Consider the following 17,151-nt stretch of genomic DNA (forward strand, 5'->3'; position numbering starts at 1 on the left):
AATCTATCTCTCCACCCTTCGCCTCACCCTATCAGTCTCCGCCGAATCACTAGCCTTCTGAACGACATATCAGACTGTATGTCACTCCAGTTCCCCAAATTAAACCTTGCCAAAACCGAGCTCCTAGTTTTCCCCCCAGCCCACGCCCCCCCCCCCCGACTTCTCCTTCACGACCAACAACGCCACCATCAGTCCCATCCCGCAAGCCAGAGTACTAGGTGTCATTTTAGACTCCAATCTGTCTTTCCAGCCCCAGGTCCAATCGCTGACAAATTCATGTAGACTCCACGTCCATCTCCAAAATACGTCCGTTCCTAACCCCAGAAACTACTAAGCAACTCATTCACTCCCTTATTATATCACGACTTGACTACTGTAACTCCCTCCTCACCGGCTTACCTCATCACAGGCTATCCCAGCTTCAGTCTATCCTGAATTCTGAGACCAGACTCATCCACCTTACTAACCGATCCGTATCCGCCACCCTCCTCTGCCAATCCCTCCACTTGCTTCCGATTGCCCAACGCATAAAATTCAGATTACTAACATTGACGTACAAAGCTGTTCATAACACTGCCCCAAACTACATCACCGACCTGATATCCTTATACCACCCAAAACGTACTCTCCGCTCCTCACAAGACCTCCTACTCTCTAGTTCCCTGATCTCCTCCTCCCATGCCCACCTCCAGGACTTCTCCAGGGCTTCCCCCATCCTCTGGAACTCACTACCCCAACCCATCAGACTGTCACCTACCCTCTCCACCTTTAGGCGCACCCTGAAAACCCATCTCTTCAGGGAAGCCTACCCTGCCCTTACCTAATTGCCGATCTCCTCCACTCTTCCTACCACTCCATCCCCCACAGCTATTTCCTCCTGTACCACTATCCCCTCCCTCCTAGATTGTAAGCTCCAAGGAGCAAGGCCCTCGAACCCTCGTGTATTGCAATGTATTGTTACTGTACTGTCTTGTGTACTGTCTCCCATTGTAATGCACAGCGGTGAGCAAACTGTTGGCGCTATATAAATACTGTATAATATTAATAATAATTTTCTGTGGTGTCCCTGTGTAGCTCACCACACAGTTCACCATTTGTTGTTGCAAGGTCTGTGCTAGGAAGTTCTGAGAAAGTGAGAAGTTTCCTCAAGTTATTGTTTTGCCCTACAGGGGTATCTCACAGTCACCCCGCATCTATCCAAGTTCAAGTTCAGTAATGCATCAGAAAAAGGATACCCCAGACTGTTTACCAAGCCTGAAGAGTGACTGTGACTTTGGGCCTGACTGCTATTAACTGGGGAAGGAACCTTGCGACTAAATCAGCGAGCCCTTTAGGGAGTGAGCACTGCACAGTCCACTGAAGAAGTGGCCATCTCTCTGCCATGAAATGTGTTGATAGGGATTTTATGTACAATCCATATTTAATAAACATCCACTTTCATGAAGAAACAGTTTCCAAGTACATCATTTAATGGTGGGTGACTTTGCTAGTATTACCATCTCTTTGAGGGCTAAAGATCTTTCACCATCTATCAAGGTTCTGAGACGCTGTCTCCAGCATCCACTAAAACTCAAATATCAGGTTTAGATGGGCTGATCCTTTAACTCCTCTTGAGATCAAGTATGGTATTTTTGGAAAAAGGTAAAAGTTATTTTGCCATACCATATGAATGAGAAGAAACACATTGTTTTAAGTCATTTTCCACATTTAAAACGGGGTAAAATCCCTCCTTTTATCTCTTCACATGAGCAAGAGTGGACCTCCCCACTCCAAGATCCCTTTTGAAAAATATTTAAACCACAAAAGCTACCATGATTTCACATATGTGGTATCACTTTCTTTATATAATAAACGTTTAATAAAAAAGTCACTTCATTCAGTATTTCAACAAAGATAGAAGTTGAAGACCACAATCAATAAACAATTTCCTTCGATAAAGGTACAAAGTATTCCTCATGGACAACACAATAGGATGGTCCTTTATCTGACCGACATCCTAAAGTAATTACGGAGCTCGGGGTTCAAAATGTCTCTACTTCATATTCGTCTATGACGGTAAGCAAGCTGCAGAAAAAGAGGAACACAAAAAGATGTTTAAAATTAGTTATGCAGGCACATTCTAGAGAAACCAGTTAACCTATCAGTCATTATGGGTAGCAAGGGGAAATGTAAGCAAATGTCTAGCCACATTTTTTCTTACTTTTGAATAGAGTCGGGAAGAACTGGAACCCCTGTCTTTTTTTTTCTGGGGCTCCATTAATTAAATTCCCCCTCATTTCCTGTCAAGGGGAGAACAGTTTTACCAGACACGAAATGAGGGGAAATTTGTTAAACAGACAGCAATAAAAAGCTGATGGGTCTTAAAGCTGTATTAAACCTAAAACCAAAAATGTAATATATTGCAGCTTGCCAATCAGTAGCTGTGGCGGCTGCATTCATTTTCTTTTTTTAGGCTTTTTTCCCTTTGTTTTCACCTGATAATCTGGCTAGTAGCACACCTCCTGTATTAGAGCGCCTCCACAGGGGGCAGCAGCATTGTCAGTCTGGGAGGAGGTAAGTGTTAGGTACTAGCAGATTTAGATATGCTAACAAATTGAAGCCAAGCTCCAGCTTATACTTTATCATTGGTTACAGCAAACAATTTTTTTTTTCCTTTTTAGTATAAAAGTTCTACTTGAATAAATAAAAGCTGTTCATTGCATGCACCCCTGTAAGTGGTAAATGGGTTGTCTCATGCCCGTAATCTGATACATCTAGAAGAGAGCTTGTTCTCCTGAAAAATAACAGATTTACTGACTAGATCACTAGATGAACATATAGGAAAGAAAGCCTAAAAAAGAAAAAGCTGTCCATAACACCTTACCCCTAGTAATAGCAGCTAAAATGAGACCAGCATGCTCATGGGTATTATATAATTGGAACCATTTTGAGGATCAGAATAATGTAAAGCATTGATGTTCCTGTTTTACTGTTTCTCCACTTTTACCAAGTTAAAATATATGTCATGTTTTTTGGCTGCCTAGGGTTGTGGAGAGTTCCTTCAACTTCCAGCAGTGGTAACAGTTAACATCTTTGAGGGAAAATCCAACACTTTGCAGTTGTCACCAGACAGGAATGGCGGATTATTCCCCCAATGGGGACACCTACCCTGCTAACAGTCTTGAAACATTGATTTTGATCCCATTTTGGAGAGATGTTTTCTTACCACTTCACATGGTGGGAAGAAAATAAGGGAAAAACTGCCACATTGGGAGCAAAGTAAGTACCTTTCCCGCTATATATATACAGCCATATATATATATTTCTACATGAAGTGTATGTGCAGAAATGGTTAAGACCATTTTTTTTTTTTTGCCGTCTGTCACTGAAACACAACAGGGAATAAGACATTCTCAAACAGGAAAAATCTACTCTAACCCTAAGTTCACACCTAAGCATCTTCTGCAGAATTTTGTGTTTTACAGAAACGCACTACAGTGCATTTAAAATGATTTCTTATGGGGAATGCCCACATCTCCACGTTTTCATCCAGCGTTTTTTTTGGACAGGGTCAGCAACTTTTTTTAACACAAAAAGTTGCGTTTTTGGTTCTATAGACCTCAATGGAAATGCAGCAAAAAAGCATGTTGTGCATTTTTGCTGCATTTGGCATTTTAAATCTGCATAGCAACAAGAAAAAAAAGCACAAAACGCATCAAAAACGCATAGGTGTGAACCTAGCCTGATACAGTCAAACAAGTATCACCTTCCTGTTCTTGAGATGACTCTAAATTTTGGAGTTTCTACTTTCTTTTCTTCCACGGATGCAATGGTGACCAGGATAAATAAGGGGATGGAACTTCCCAGCAGGGACACGGAAAGCAACATTTTTAATTTTGGAATTGACAGTAATGTAGCCAAGAGATAAAATGTAACTTACCATGAATCCAAAGGCTAAGAGTATCATGAAGAGCACAGAACCCACCAGAGCCAGAAGGGCAATTGCCCACACAGGTACATGATAATAGTCTGTATTTGAAAGGAACAGAGATAACACTGTCACAACTCATCACCTTCATGTTCTTAGTTGTTGAATCTATAGTGTTACAATATATGGCAAACCTCTGTTAGGAGAAGGAAGGGCATATTATATCAATAAAATAGTAATTTGAATGATCTGGTGTTTCTGTTCCTCAGTCTTATCAGGAATTAAGAATGCCCAAAAGGAAGTATCGATGCCCAAAATGAACCTGTGTTTTTCCCATGTAAGGCAAAGTAACAGGTTGTGTATGGAACAGGTGTATTAAATTAATTTGGCATGTGAACCTTCTGAGCAATAAAAAAAAATCAGATATATCCCGTGTTCCTCAGCAACAGTAGTGAGAGGCTAGAGCAGTGTTTCTCAACTCCAGTCCTCATGGACCCCCAACAGGTCATGTTTTCAGGATTTCCATTATTTTGCACAGGTGATTTGATCAGTTTCACTGCCTTAGTAATTACCACAGCTGTTTCATCTGAGGGAAATCCTGAAAACATGACCTGTTGGGGGTCCATGAGGACTGGAGTTGAGAAACACTGGGCTAGAGTGAGAGATTCAGCCTAAGCTGTCCAAATAGTCCTGTGATCAACAAGAGGCTAAAGATTTTTATTGTGGTCTTGTGTTCTAATTATCCCTGCAAGGGTTTATTTTGATATCTATTTTGTTCTTTGAACAAATAAAAGTGGAAAGAAGTTCCATTTGATGCTGATCCCTACATTTGGTGAAATAATGAAAATTGCAAAGTGGATCATTCTACCTGTAGAGGATTGGTACCCCACTGAGATTAGGCTATTTTGTGCTAAAATGTGGCAATGCAAGACACAGTATTTTGAGTGTGGCAGATGATATCGACCTGAAGAAGGGACAGTGTGGTCTGTAGACCTGCTGTGTATGTCTGGTTGAGAAACCCAGAAATCACTGAGATCCTGTTGACAGCAGACTGCATTGTCCTGAAGCGCATATACTGTACTTTGTACAGAACCAATTAAAGTTTTTTTTGTGAGTAGTTAGAATTCTCAACTTTGCAGTTTTTCATGGAGGACATGAAAAAAGCGTTGCTCCATGCTACTGCCACCCAGCAATAGGCTTATCAGAAGAACCTTGCCAATCAGCAACTAACTAATTCCAACCAGCAAGAAGCCAACGGGTTACTGACTGTCAACCTGGCCAGTCCCCAGAAGCATATGGGGACTCAGGTTGCAGCTCTGGCATGGCAGCAGAGAGGGCCCAATAGACTCTAAATTAGGTGGTACAACAGCTTGTGGCCAGAAGTCTTTGTTATTACCCAGGGTCATCGCTGGACCTATCACCCTGTTTCAAGACGAATTCTTATAAAGAAGTGTCTGGAACCTGAAAGTCTTACAATTGTCCAAATTGTGAAGGAGGTTACAATGTATTGTTTTCTGTGGGCCCTGACTTAAAACCTAAAATGAATGAAATTTTGAAATCTTCCAAAACCACCAAGAGCTCTTAGAATACATAGAGGCCATGCTCTGCTGGTGTTGTGATAATTTGAGACATATTGCTGTATAACATTATCTGTCCCAGATTCCTATGGGATGTGACACCGACATGTACAGTGGGGATCGAAAGTTTGGGCACCCCAGCTAAAAATTTGTATTAATGTGCATAAAGAAGCCAAGGAAAGATGGAAAAATCTCCAAAAGGCATCAAATTACAGATTAGACATTCTTATAATATGTCAACAAAAGTTAGATTTTATTTCCATCATTTACACTTTCAAAATAACAGAAAACAAAAAAATGGCATCTGCAAAAGTTCGGGCACCCTGCAGAGTTAATATCTTGTACTGCCCCCTTTGGCAAGTATCACAGCTTGTAAATGCTTTTTGTAGCCAGCCAAGAGTCTTTCAATTCTTGTTTGAGGTATCTTTGCCCATTCTTCCTTACAAAAGTCTTCCAGTTCTTTGAGGTCTCTGGGCTGTCTGTCACGCACTGCTCTTTTAAGGTCTATCCATAGATTTTCAATTATGTTGAGGTCAGGAGATTGTGAAGGCCATGGCAAAACCTTCAGTTTACGCCTCTTGATGTAATCCCCTGTGGATTTCGAGGTGTGTTTAGGATCATTATCCATTTGTAGAAGCCATCCTCTCTTTAACTTCAGCTTTTTCACAGATGGCATTAAGTTACCATCCAAAATTTGCTGAAATTTTATTAAATCCATTTTTCCTTCTACTCGTGAGATGTTCCCTGTGCCACTGGCTGCAACACAACCCCAAAGCATGATTGATCCAACCCCGTGCTTAACAGTTGGACAGAGGTTCTTTTCATTAAATTATGTGCCCCTTCTTCTCCGTACCTTTGCTCATTTCGGCCAAAAAGTTCAATTTTAACCTCATGGGTCCACAGAACTTGTTTCCAAAATGCATCAGGCTTGTCTATATGTTCATTTGCAAAGTTCAAACGATGATTTTTGTGGTGAGGACGTAGAAGAGGTTTTCTTCTGATGACTCTTCCATGAAGACCATATTTGTACAAGTATCTCTTTATAGTGGAATAGTGTACCACAACTCCAGTGTCTGCCAGATCTTTCTGGAGGGATCGTGCAGTCAAACGTGGGTTTTGAATTGTTTTTCTCACAATCCTGCGAGCTGTTCTGTCTGATATTTTTCTTGGTCTTTCAGATCTTGCTTTAACTTCCACTGTTCCTGATGACTGCCATTTCTTAATTACATTCCGAACAGAGGATATTAACATCTGAAAACGCTTTGCTATCTTCTTATAGCCTTCTCTAGCTTTGTGAGCGTCAACTATTTTCAGTTTCAGTTTTCTAGACAACTGCTTAGAAGAACCCATGGTGCTGATTGTTGGGGCAAGGTCAGATGAGTCTGGGCATTTAAAACCTTTGAGATTGACATCACCTGGTCTTCCCAGACGATGATTGAGAACAATCCATGACACTGGCAGGTCTCAGCTTTGCAAAGGGGGCAGTGCATGCTATAAATTCTGCAGGGTGCCCAAACTTTTGCAGACGCCATTTTTTGGTTTTCTGTTATTTTGAAAGTGTAAATGATGGAAATAAAATCTAACTTTTGTTGACATATTATAAGAATGTCTAATCTGTAATTTGATGCCTTTTGGAGATTTTTCCATCTTTCCTTGGCTTCTTTATGCACATTAATACAAATTTTTAGCTGGGGTACCCAAACTTTCGATCCCCACTGTATATGTCCCTGTTTGCCCACCCATATTTGGTCACTGATCCAGATATGCCAAACTGAGTGGTCAAAATAAGTGGGAAAAATGTACACGCTCTCCCAGACCTGGTTACCATGGTACATATTGGACTCTTAGAACATGAACATTTCAATCAGTGCCAGGTAGGTGTTGTGTGTGTGTGTGTAAACATAAGGTGACTGTAACATGTACTCCACGGCCACTGTCCATGGCCCATAGAATTGTCTGCCATGAAGCAGCAGTATATTTGTTACTGTTGAATAGTATGATTTTGAGGAGGGACGTTCCACTGTTTTGGGAACTGTGCAGTAAGGGGAAAAAGGCCATAGACCTGAAAATACCAAAGTGTCCACTAAGTGGACATGGGACCCTTTTGAATATAATTTTGATTCTAGTGCCACAAGGGTGATCAGCGATGAAAGTGTATATTTTCCCTTAACTGGGTTAGTTGTTTAGTCAGAGGTGTCCTCAAAGACCCACAAGATGCCACTATGCTGGAGCTAATGGTCTTTTAGGACAGCTTTGGAACTGGCTCATTATGTAACTCCACTCTCACAAAATCCTGAGAAAAGTGAAGGTAAAAATGGAAACCCAGTGAGTCCTGACATGGGGCTTGTGTTTCCTAATTTTGTAATCAAACAACGAATTGTTGTATCAGGTTGATACAATTTGGGTTGCAATTGAGGAACAACTCAAAGTGCCTGGACCTTATAGTGAGGGTTTTTTGGGACATGAAAAGGCGACAGGTGTACAATATAGACTATGTTTGAAAGTAAGTTTATGTGAAAGTAATAGGGGCCTTATGAGATAAATGAAATAAATTGGAAAAATTAAACTACATGGTGTTCAGGGTGTACAAGCCAGATAAATGAAAAAAAAAAAAAAAATTATAACATAAACTTGATTAAGGCTTGGAAGGATGGAGAGGCTGGAAACAACACAAGGTGTCAACGTTTGATACTTATACAATGCCCAATATTGATAAACTAATTAAGAGTCTGTGACCACCTTTGATCTCAGTAGGGGATATTGACAGGTTCTCCTGAGGAGGAGTATTAAAAATCAGAATTCTCTATCCCAGTGGGTTTGTTTTAGTATGCCTGAATGCCATTTTGGCCCTAAAAGGAGCTCCACCCATGTTCCAGTGAATGATGCACAATATTCTTAGGTTTCATCATCTATTCTGGGTGAAGTAGTTATTTTTAGCACACACTGAGAAAGTCACCTCCTTAAACTGTAGGCCATCCTGAATACCATCAGGAAAGCTGGCTTAACAGCAAACATGCATAAATGTTACATACGATTAGCAGAAGCCCAGTATCTTGGATACACCATTGGATAGAGCCTAATAAAATCCCAAATCTATAAGGTAGAAGAAAAAAGAAAGTGGTCTTCTCCTGTTACCAAGAAACAAGTCAGATCCTTACTGAGCATTGTTGGATCATAGATTCATCCTAAATATCGCCACTGTAGCAGCACCAATAACTGGCCTGACCAAAGGCAAGAACTCTGTAGGGCATAAATGAAGTTCAAAGGCTAAAAATGCTTTTTAAAGTAGTTTGAAGTAGGTTCTGTGTAGACAACCAGCGCTGGTAGCCCAGAATTTCATCAAATAATTTGTGGTCCAGATTAATGTTTCAAGTGTAGGTCTGGAGGCTGTGCTGTCACAAGTGGTAGACAGAGAGAAGCATCTTTGATTTAGAAGTTGACACCAGAGAGAGAAATTATAGTACTGTGGAACACAAGTGTCTGGCCATTACGTGGGCCTTCTTGGAGGATTTATGCTAATATTTTCTGGCATGCTGCTTCTGACTATGCTCCCTTAATATGGATGGCCCTGGCCAAGAAGCAAAATTCAAGGGTGACTTGCTGGTTCTTGGAACCCCAATAGTTTTCTTTCAAAGCAGAGAATTGCGCTGGTTGTAATAAAAAAAGTGCAGGTGCCTTCCTGAGAGCACACTGTTTCTGGGCAGCGGATGTTTCAACCCCCAGGGAAAGGCTGGAGGGGCACCGTATGTGGAAGACAGCATCCGCTAGCCAAATGCATGGTCCAAGATGGAGTGTATGTGTCACCTTGACTTGTAGGGTAAAGGTGAACACACCTTCTCACAATTGATTAAAATAGTTTATTATTGAGAAGCTAGAAACAGAGACGTTTGTTGGGTAGGTGCAGAATGGTGTGGCAGAGAGTAGGCAAACAGAGTCGCAGTTTGCAAAGAACGATGTGTTATAACAGTAGTTCAACAGTACAAACAGGCCCAATGGGAAAGCCCACACATCTGGTGCCACTTACAACTGTGCAGCAGAGAGACAGCGGTTTGAAACACGTCTATCACAAGGGGCAGAATGTGGCCTGGTTAGTCAAACCCAAGGGTTATGTTTCCTGAGAAAGTAAATGTAGTCCCTGCTCTCTCCATACTCCCCCAGAACCTTTCCTTAATGCTAGCACTGTCCCTGACAGATGGGCAACCTGTCCCTACTTAGCCACTCTCATAAAATGTGCTAAATCAACAGGTCAGAGTCTTAAATAGATTCTGCTTGACCCAAGATGGCCCCCAGGGTCACATGGTACAAGAGCATCCAATTTGATCACTCCCCCGTGTGACCGAGGAAGTCATAGAGAGCCAGTTTCCCTCAACGTCCTCTGCCATCTGCATAGCTGATGTGGCCAAGAGCCACCTGCAGTGGAGAATACAGACTGCACTTGCCTACAAGCTCTAGGAGCAAGTTGAGACTGGTAGCTTGCTCACCAAACAGCCCTGTGAAAAGCCAGAAGGCTAAAGATTTGTGGTTCATTTATTCTGCAGACAATAGACAATTAAATGCAAGAAAGAAACAATAAAATGCAATCTGACATGTAGAGTGGCTTATTACAAACATGCTATTTGACATTGATCCCTACAGTATATATATTTATATAAATTAATATATTTTTTAATGAAAGCAGTAAAAGTGCCTTAATTTTGCTTGATATAAGCCTCTTGCAATTCCCTGCACTGCAGGGCTGGGAAGGAGAAACAGCCAGCCAGGTGTGCCACAGTGCTCATGTCCCAACAAGTGACATGTTGATAGTGGGAGAGTGCAGAGTGACAGAGATATAAGCTCACCCTGCTGCTTCTTCTTTCACTGTACAGTCACAGGCTGGAGGAGTAACAAGTGTCACTGCAGGAGAGAAGAAGTGGGTCTCCTGTCCTGCCAGACTGGACTGAGCTGTGATATCTCAGGATGGACAGATATACAAACTGTTTGGCCCTCTTATGTGTTTTTCATCTGTGTATTTAGCTGTTTGCCTAGATTTCAGCTTCATTCTTTGCTTCAACTGCTTTAAACCCACTGGTTTATTTTTATGCCATGTTATATGTTTTATATACTTACATTCTCCATCACAGAGTGACCCTGTAAGACAGAAAAAGGAAAAAAAGTTTATGTTTTTATAATTTTTAAGTGTTTTATTTGGTGGTAATACTATACATCCATCACCAGCGTCAGTATGGTGTCTGTCCCACCGAAATTACATTCTACTGGAACGGGATGAAACTAGTGAGCTGAATCACCAAGAAGATTTTTAAAACTCTTAGACACTCCAACAGTGAGACCACTTTGTGAGAACTACCATCCCTCCACCCATGCCATGTACTGTCATTTTTCTAGCTGCAGAAAGACATACTGTAGGTAAATGTTCTGCTGGATTCTTCACAGTGTCCAAGAAAAAGAAGAGGTTATTATTAAGACTGTTATATGATTTTATAGCTAAACTCCAGAATGTTTGGAAAAAATGTTCTTGCAGTGGGACCCCCCTCCTCCACATTGCAAGAGTTAATTGCTCATTAAGTCTAGAGGTACAGGAGTAAGCTGGAATGCTTGCTATATTCCTTGCAGGATTCTGACAATCTTCCCTTCTCTCCAGTGCTCTAGGCTGTGGGCAGGCCCAGGTCATCCTCATGTACACTACAGGACTGCTGGTCCTGCATTATACGTGATGATGTCAGAGTGTGACCACTGGATAGAACACAAAGTAAAAAAGGGGCCGCACAGCATGGTGGATGCCTGGGGGAATAAGGCAAGTATTACAGCTTGTTCCTTTACTCCTAGAATTAAAGCAGAGCTCCAGTCAAACAAAAAAATATAATGAAAGTAAGTAGCTACAAAAACTGTAAAAAACAGCCACTTACCTGTCCTATGATTCAGCGGTGTACTCACCGCAGCCGGTTTCACCTGCCATCCTCGCTGCCCGGTGCCGGCATCTTAAGTGTGGGCACCCAGCTGAGACAGCTTGCGGCTTCACAGTTGGGTGCCCACTGTGCATGTGCGAGTAGCAGTGCTCCTTGTGGATGGCCCCGTAGTCTTCTGGGACCTGTTACGTGTCCCAGAAGACTATGTGGAGGTTGGGGAAGGACAACATCCACTTCTGATCGCATAGGCGATCGCAGCGGAAGTGGGAATGGGTACCTGTCAAAATTGGGTTCCCGCACCCTCCCCCCCATTTCCCAAAGGTGCCAATTCCTCACAGGGAGCGGGGGACCAGTACTTAAAGTGGAACTTCCCCTTTTGGGTGGAGCTCTGTTTTAACAAGCAGTTAATCTTTGCAATACAAGGATACCTTTTACAAAAATCCTGGATTTCAGCTTGAACTAAGAGGGTGGAGCTGTGTACGCAAGTATGCGGGTAACTCAATTAACATGCTGCTACTCAAAACTGAAATATCACTTTAATTTTGAACTGACCCTTTAAAAGAAAATCATTAAAAGCTTGACAATTAGTAACACACACTAAGGCTTGATTCACACTATTTTGCTGTGGAAACACATGTTACTGATTGTGGGGAGGAGTGGTGCTATTCATTGCCAATGGCACCCCTACACACCTAGCCAATGGATGTGTGTTTCAGTGCACATGGTAAATCACTACTGTGTATTGTGATACACTGCATTACTAAAAAAAAGTATTATGCAAATTTTTTTGGTGTGTTTCGGTGCAAGAGGCAGGCCATACAGTAACTAATGTGCAAATAATGCACGTCAGCACAAAAAAAATGCTTATAGTTGATTCAGCTACTGACCAGCTATCTATATTGATTTTGGGCCTGTTTTATCCCTTTATTATGTTAACAAATATTTTATCCTTTTTTTCTTATTTTAATAGAACATATTTATTTCAAAACACGCTTTTAAAGTGATTGTAAAGGATCTTTTTTTTTTCTAAATAACAAACATGTTATATTTACCTCTTCTGTGCAATGGTTTTACACAGCCAGCCCCAATCCTCCTTTTCTGGGGTCTACCGCCAATGCTCCTGGCTCCTCCTGCCTTCCGAATACCCCCCATCAAGCCATTTGCTGGGGCTGGGGTACTTGTGCAGGCTTTATCCTGAGTCACACTGTGCGCATCTGTTGACACACACAGTGTGGATTGGCTCCACCCCCCTGCTCCTTCATCAGTAGATTTGATTGAAAGTAGCAGCAGTCATTGACTCCCACTGCTCTCACTGAGTCCAGTGAGAAGGGAAAGAGGGAGCAGTGGCGCTACTTTTCTGCACAGCAATGGATCAAGATCAATATCAGGTAAGTATTTAGGGCGGTATGGAGAAGCTGCACCTAAAAGGTTCTTTTCCTTAATGCAGAGAATGCATTAAGGTAAAAAAACTTTAGCCTTTACAGGTACCTACCAGTGCCTGGGTACCAGCGCTGTATTCCTTCAGCCATTTTTTCGTATTGCTGTGGAACCTCAGTGCTGCCATCTTGGATATGAAAGCTGGTTGTGGCCCAGGAGGGTGATGGAGGGGATAGGGTGAGGCAAGGGAAGTCATCCTCACCTAGGCAAGGATTGCAAGGATTGTGGAAGTAGCAGCTGGTAGTCATAAAATCAGTACTCGCTCCAGCTCTCCCCCAAAATAACCTGCAACATAATTAGAGGCTGGGGGCAGGAAGGGAACCTGCAGGACTTCACTTTTTTGTGAAGTTTTGCTTTAACTATAAAGCAAAATAAGCTCATGCTTAAGGCACAAGGGGTAAGGGGGCACCACAGAGTTTTTCCCCCAAACTGTTATACACTTAGAACTCTTAAACTGCCACAGTAATTGTTCTTATCTGTTGTTTTCTACTTTAAAAAGCATTATTAAAGTGGAGCTCCATGCTCCCCCCCCAAAAACATTAAAAGTCAGCAGCCACAAATACTGTAGCTGCTGACTTTTAATATAAGGATACGTACCTGTCCAGGAATCCAGCAATGTCCTCACCCGAGCCGATTCTTTGGGTGCAGGTGGCAGCATCTTCAGTAAGGGAAACCGGCAGTGAAGCCTTCTGGCTGTCCACTTTGTGAATGGCCCTGCAGTCTTCTGGGACCTGTGAAGGCTGCAGGGGAAAGATGGAGGGGAGCTCATCTGGGCCAAATCGCTGTGGCACATCTGACTGGAAGTGGGAGCAGGTACCTGTCAAAACCAGATACCTGCTACCCTCCCCCCTAAAAAATACCAAATGTCGCAGTGGAGTGGGGAAGGATGTGAACAAACCTTTTGGGTGAAGTGCAACTTTAAAATATCCTTTCCTTTGGCATGAGTGACTACAGGTAGGACCCAATAGGACCACTGTTATGCCGTATCATACGCTTTACATGTCAACAAACATGTCCTACTGTGATGCATTGCAGTGTTATCCTTCTGGCCTACCCCTACATCACTACTGTATCTTCTAGTGACATAATGGTCAGCAGGAGGAACCGCTGAAGGCAAGGGGGAGCGCAACAATCAACACTCCCAAAGTGTCAGGTTCTGAGGAGACTTCAGTCAGAGTTTCCTCTTCATTATGTGCACAAAGGTGATTGGGGGGGGGGGGGATAATTACTATCCTATTTGCAGAGACATCTGTTTCAATTTTGTGATGGAGTCCCCTTAAGAGCCAGGAGGCTGAAAATTAAAAACCCCTTTAAATTGCCTATAATTTGCAGTTAATCCCTTTTAAAATGTTAACAATGCTAAACACATGTTTATGGTAAGGCATCACCCACATTTATTTGGAAGGCAAGTTACATACTCTCTAGAGTTGGTTATTCTTTAGTGCCAGTACATGACTATGCATCACTTTCAATTGGATCTGTACAGCAGCATTCCATACATAATTTTCAAATCTACATTGCTAACAAAATCAGACCTTGCCCACACCCAGCGAGGAGGATTCTACTGTAAAGTAATTCAAATTAAAATACCTGGTATCCCTCATAATCTAGAACTAACCTCTTTGGGGACTGAAAAACACAAGCACCTGGAGGTCTTCAGGTCTTAAAGAATGGAAATTGATAAACCTAATGGACTGAGTCATTTTGGTATTAACCAGTTCCACACCGCTCTATAGCAGAAATACTGCTACAGTGCGGCATGGGTGCGCAAAATCACATATATATATACATGATTTTGCAGTTCCGGGTAGGGGGTGCGTGTGCCCTGCACCGCTATTCACGGCATCGGTTGTCAAATACTGGGTCCCACCCGGTGATTACTAGCCGACACCCGGTGATCGCTGAGTATCTTCGTCGAGAGAGACCTGTATGTAAACAATACTGATCTCTCCCTTGTCAGCTCCTGCACACTGCTTTGTATAGCTCTGCATACAGTGAAGCACACACACAGCCCCCATAGTGAAACAGCACAGCACAATGCTAACCCTTTGATCGCCCCAGATGTTAACCCCTTCATGTCCAGTGCCGTTAGTACAGTGTCAGTGGTTTTTATTAACACTGATCACTGTATTGATGTCACTGGGGATGTCAGTGACACCAAGTTAGTTCCCCCCAGTGACAGAATGCCCGCCGCAGTCTCACTATAAGTCGCTGATCGCCGCCATTATTAGTAAAAAAGTCCAGCATACTGTATATACCGTCATTTGTAAACGCTTTAACTTTCACGTAAACCAATTCATTTACACGTATTGGGCTTTTTTTAGCAAACACATGTAGCAAAATACATTTTGGCATAAATATATGACGAAATTAGATTTTTAAAATCTTTTTACTGGACGTGTTTAATAGAAAAAAGTAAAAAAATATTTTTTTTCTCAAAATTGTCGATCTTATTTTATTTATAGAGCAAAAAATAAATAAACACACAGGTGATCAAATACAACTGAAAGAAAGCTCTGTTTGTGAGAAAAAAAGGACGCAAATATCATTTGTGTGTAACATTGCATGACCATGCAATTGTCAGTTAAAGTAACGCAGCGCCGTAATGCAAAAAATGGCCTGGTCAGGAAGGGGGGTAAATCCTCAGAAAGGCAAGTGGTTAAAAAAAGTGATTCCTCTTTGTGATTTCACTATTTCCTGGTAAAACAAAAAATTAAATTTTTTTAACATCTGAAATAGCTACTGCTACCCTGTGTAATATTTTGCAGGTAGTCAAATGCAAGTATATTTGCATTTCATTATGGATTATTTAGGAAGATATTTGACTGGTGGATGTAGGATTCTACGCATTATTGTTCTTCATGCTGTGTATATAATTACGTATCACAAATATACATACATTTGATAGACATAAATCTTCTTAATAAACTAATCCTAGGAACTTCTCATCATGAAATCATCCATATACCATAACATTTCTGTGTACTATGTTAAAATATCAGTATTGTATATAGGACACTTACCTGTGATCTGAAGGAAGAGGAGAAGCAGAATTGCAGCAAGATTAGACATTGTGTAAGTATTGTTATTTCAATAAATACAGATTCACACTGACAAAAGTTTACATATGACTTTATATATGAGCTATGTAAGTCACACCTACCTAATTTGTATTACAGGAACCAGGTATGTGCCATGCCCTCAATTAACCCAGCGACACAGAGGGTGGCATCTTTATGAGAAGAGACATGAATGCTTAAATTTGTGCTTCCGTTAGAGTTGATACATTTATATACAATTTAGCACAGAGCTGGCATTAATATAATGATGAGCCGAACATACCTGGGTTCAGTTTGGTGCTGGTTCAACAAACGTTACTAAAGTTTTTGTGCCAGACCTGAACCCCTTTTTCCACTTGCTGACCACCTCATGTAGAAGTACGCCGGCAAGGAGGCCTCTCTGTGCTGGATCACGTATCTAATATGTGATCCAGCTCTTCTGGGTAGGGGGTGCATGCGCGTCTGCAGTCCCGGCTGTGCTGTGATTAGTTACAGCACAAGTCGATCAGTGGGTCCTGGCCCGTTGATCTACAAAATGAATGACAGGACAGAGCTCTGTGATTGCAAACAACACAGAGCTCTGTCCTGACATCAGGAATGCACCAGTTTTTGTTTCCCTGCAAAGGGAATAAAAATCGGCACATCCTTTAGTAAAATCAGCACACAGTACACACATCAAGCAGTGTTAATCCTTTGATTACCCTTAGATGTTAACCCCTTCCCAGCCAGTGTCATTAGTACACTGTCAGTGTATATTATTAGCACTGATCACTGTATTAATGTCATTGGAAATGTCAGTGACAGTTTGTCAGTTCCCACAAAGTGTTAGGCTCCTTTCACATGGAGCGGACCCATTTAGCGGATCTGCTTGCTCAGCGGGGTATCTCTCTGCTGATCAAGCTGATGACAGCTCTTTGTGTCCGTTCTGCGGCGGCAGAGCAGACACAGAGCTGCTCGCTTTCCTCAATGGACCGCCTGTCCGTTTTCATCCGATCCGACGGACAGAAGGGGAGTTGGATCCCCATCTGTCCCTTTTTGGCAGATCAGATTGGATGTTGGAGGGTGTAAATGGACACATGTTACACCCATCACTCCATAGAGGAGAATGGGGGTTCCGAAAGGGTCTGCCTGAAAACGGGCAGGCGGACCCGATTGGCACACCTATGTGAAAGTACCCTAAGTTAGTGTTAGATTGCCTGCTGTACTCACAGTACCGCTATAAGGATTCTGATCACCACCATTACTATTAAAAAAAATAAATAAAAATG

The 17,151-nt window shown here is 42.0% G+C and overlaps 1 long non-coding RNA gene across 1 annotated transcript; it reads right to left on the minus strand.

Annotated features, from left to right (window-relative positions):
- Positions 1-1,835: 1,835 nt before the first annotated feature.
- On the minus strand, positions 1,836-15,919 carry LOC149460321 (uncharacterized). Its single transcript, XR_016313105.1, has 4 exons — positions 15,848-15,919; positions 10,591-10,611; positions 3,920-4,008; positions 1,836-2,064 (listed from the first exon to the last, which is right to left on the minus strand). It is a non-coding gene; the product is annotated as an uncharacterized LOC149460321 (long non-coding RNA).
- Positions 15,920-17,151: the final 1,232 nt, after the last annotated feature.

Source organism: Staurois parvus, unplaced genomic scaffold, assembly GCF_062004578.1.
Source record: "Staurois parvus isolate SC_StPar_1 unplaced genomic scaffold, SC_StPar_1.0 ptg000232l, whole genome shotgun sequence".
Lineage (NCBI taxonomy): Eukaryota > Metazoa > Chordata > Amphibia > Anura > Ranidae > Staurois > Staurois parvus.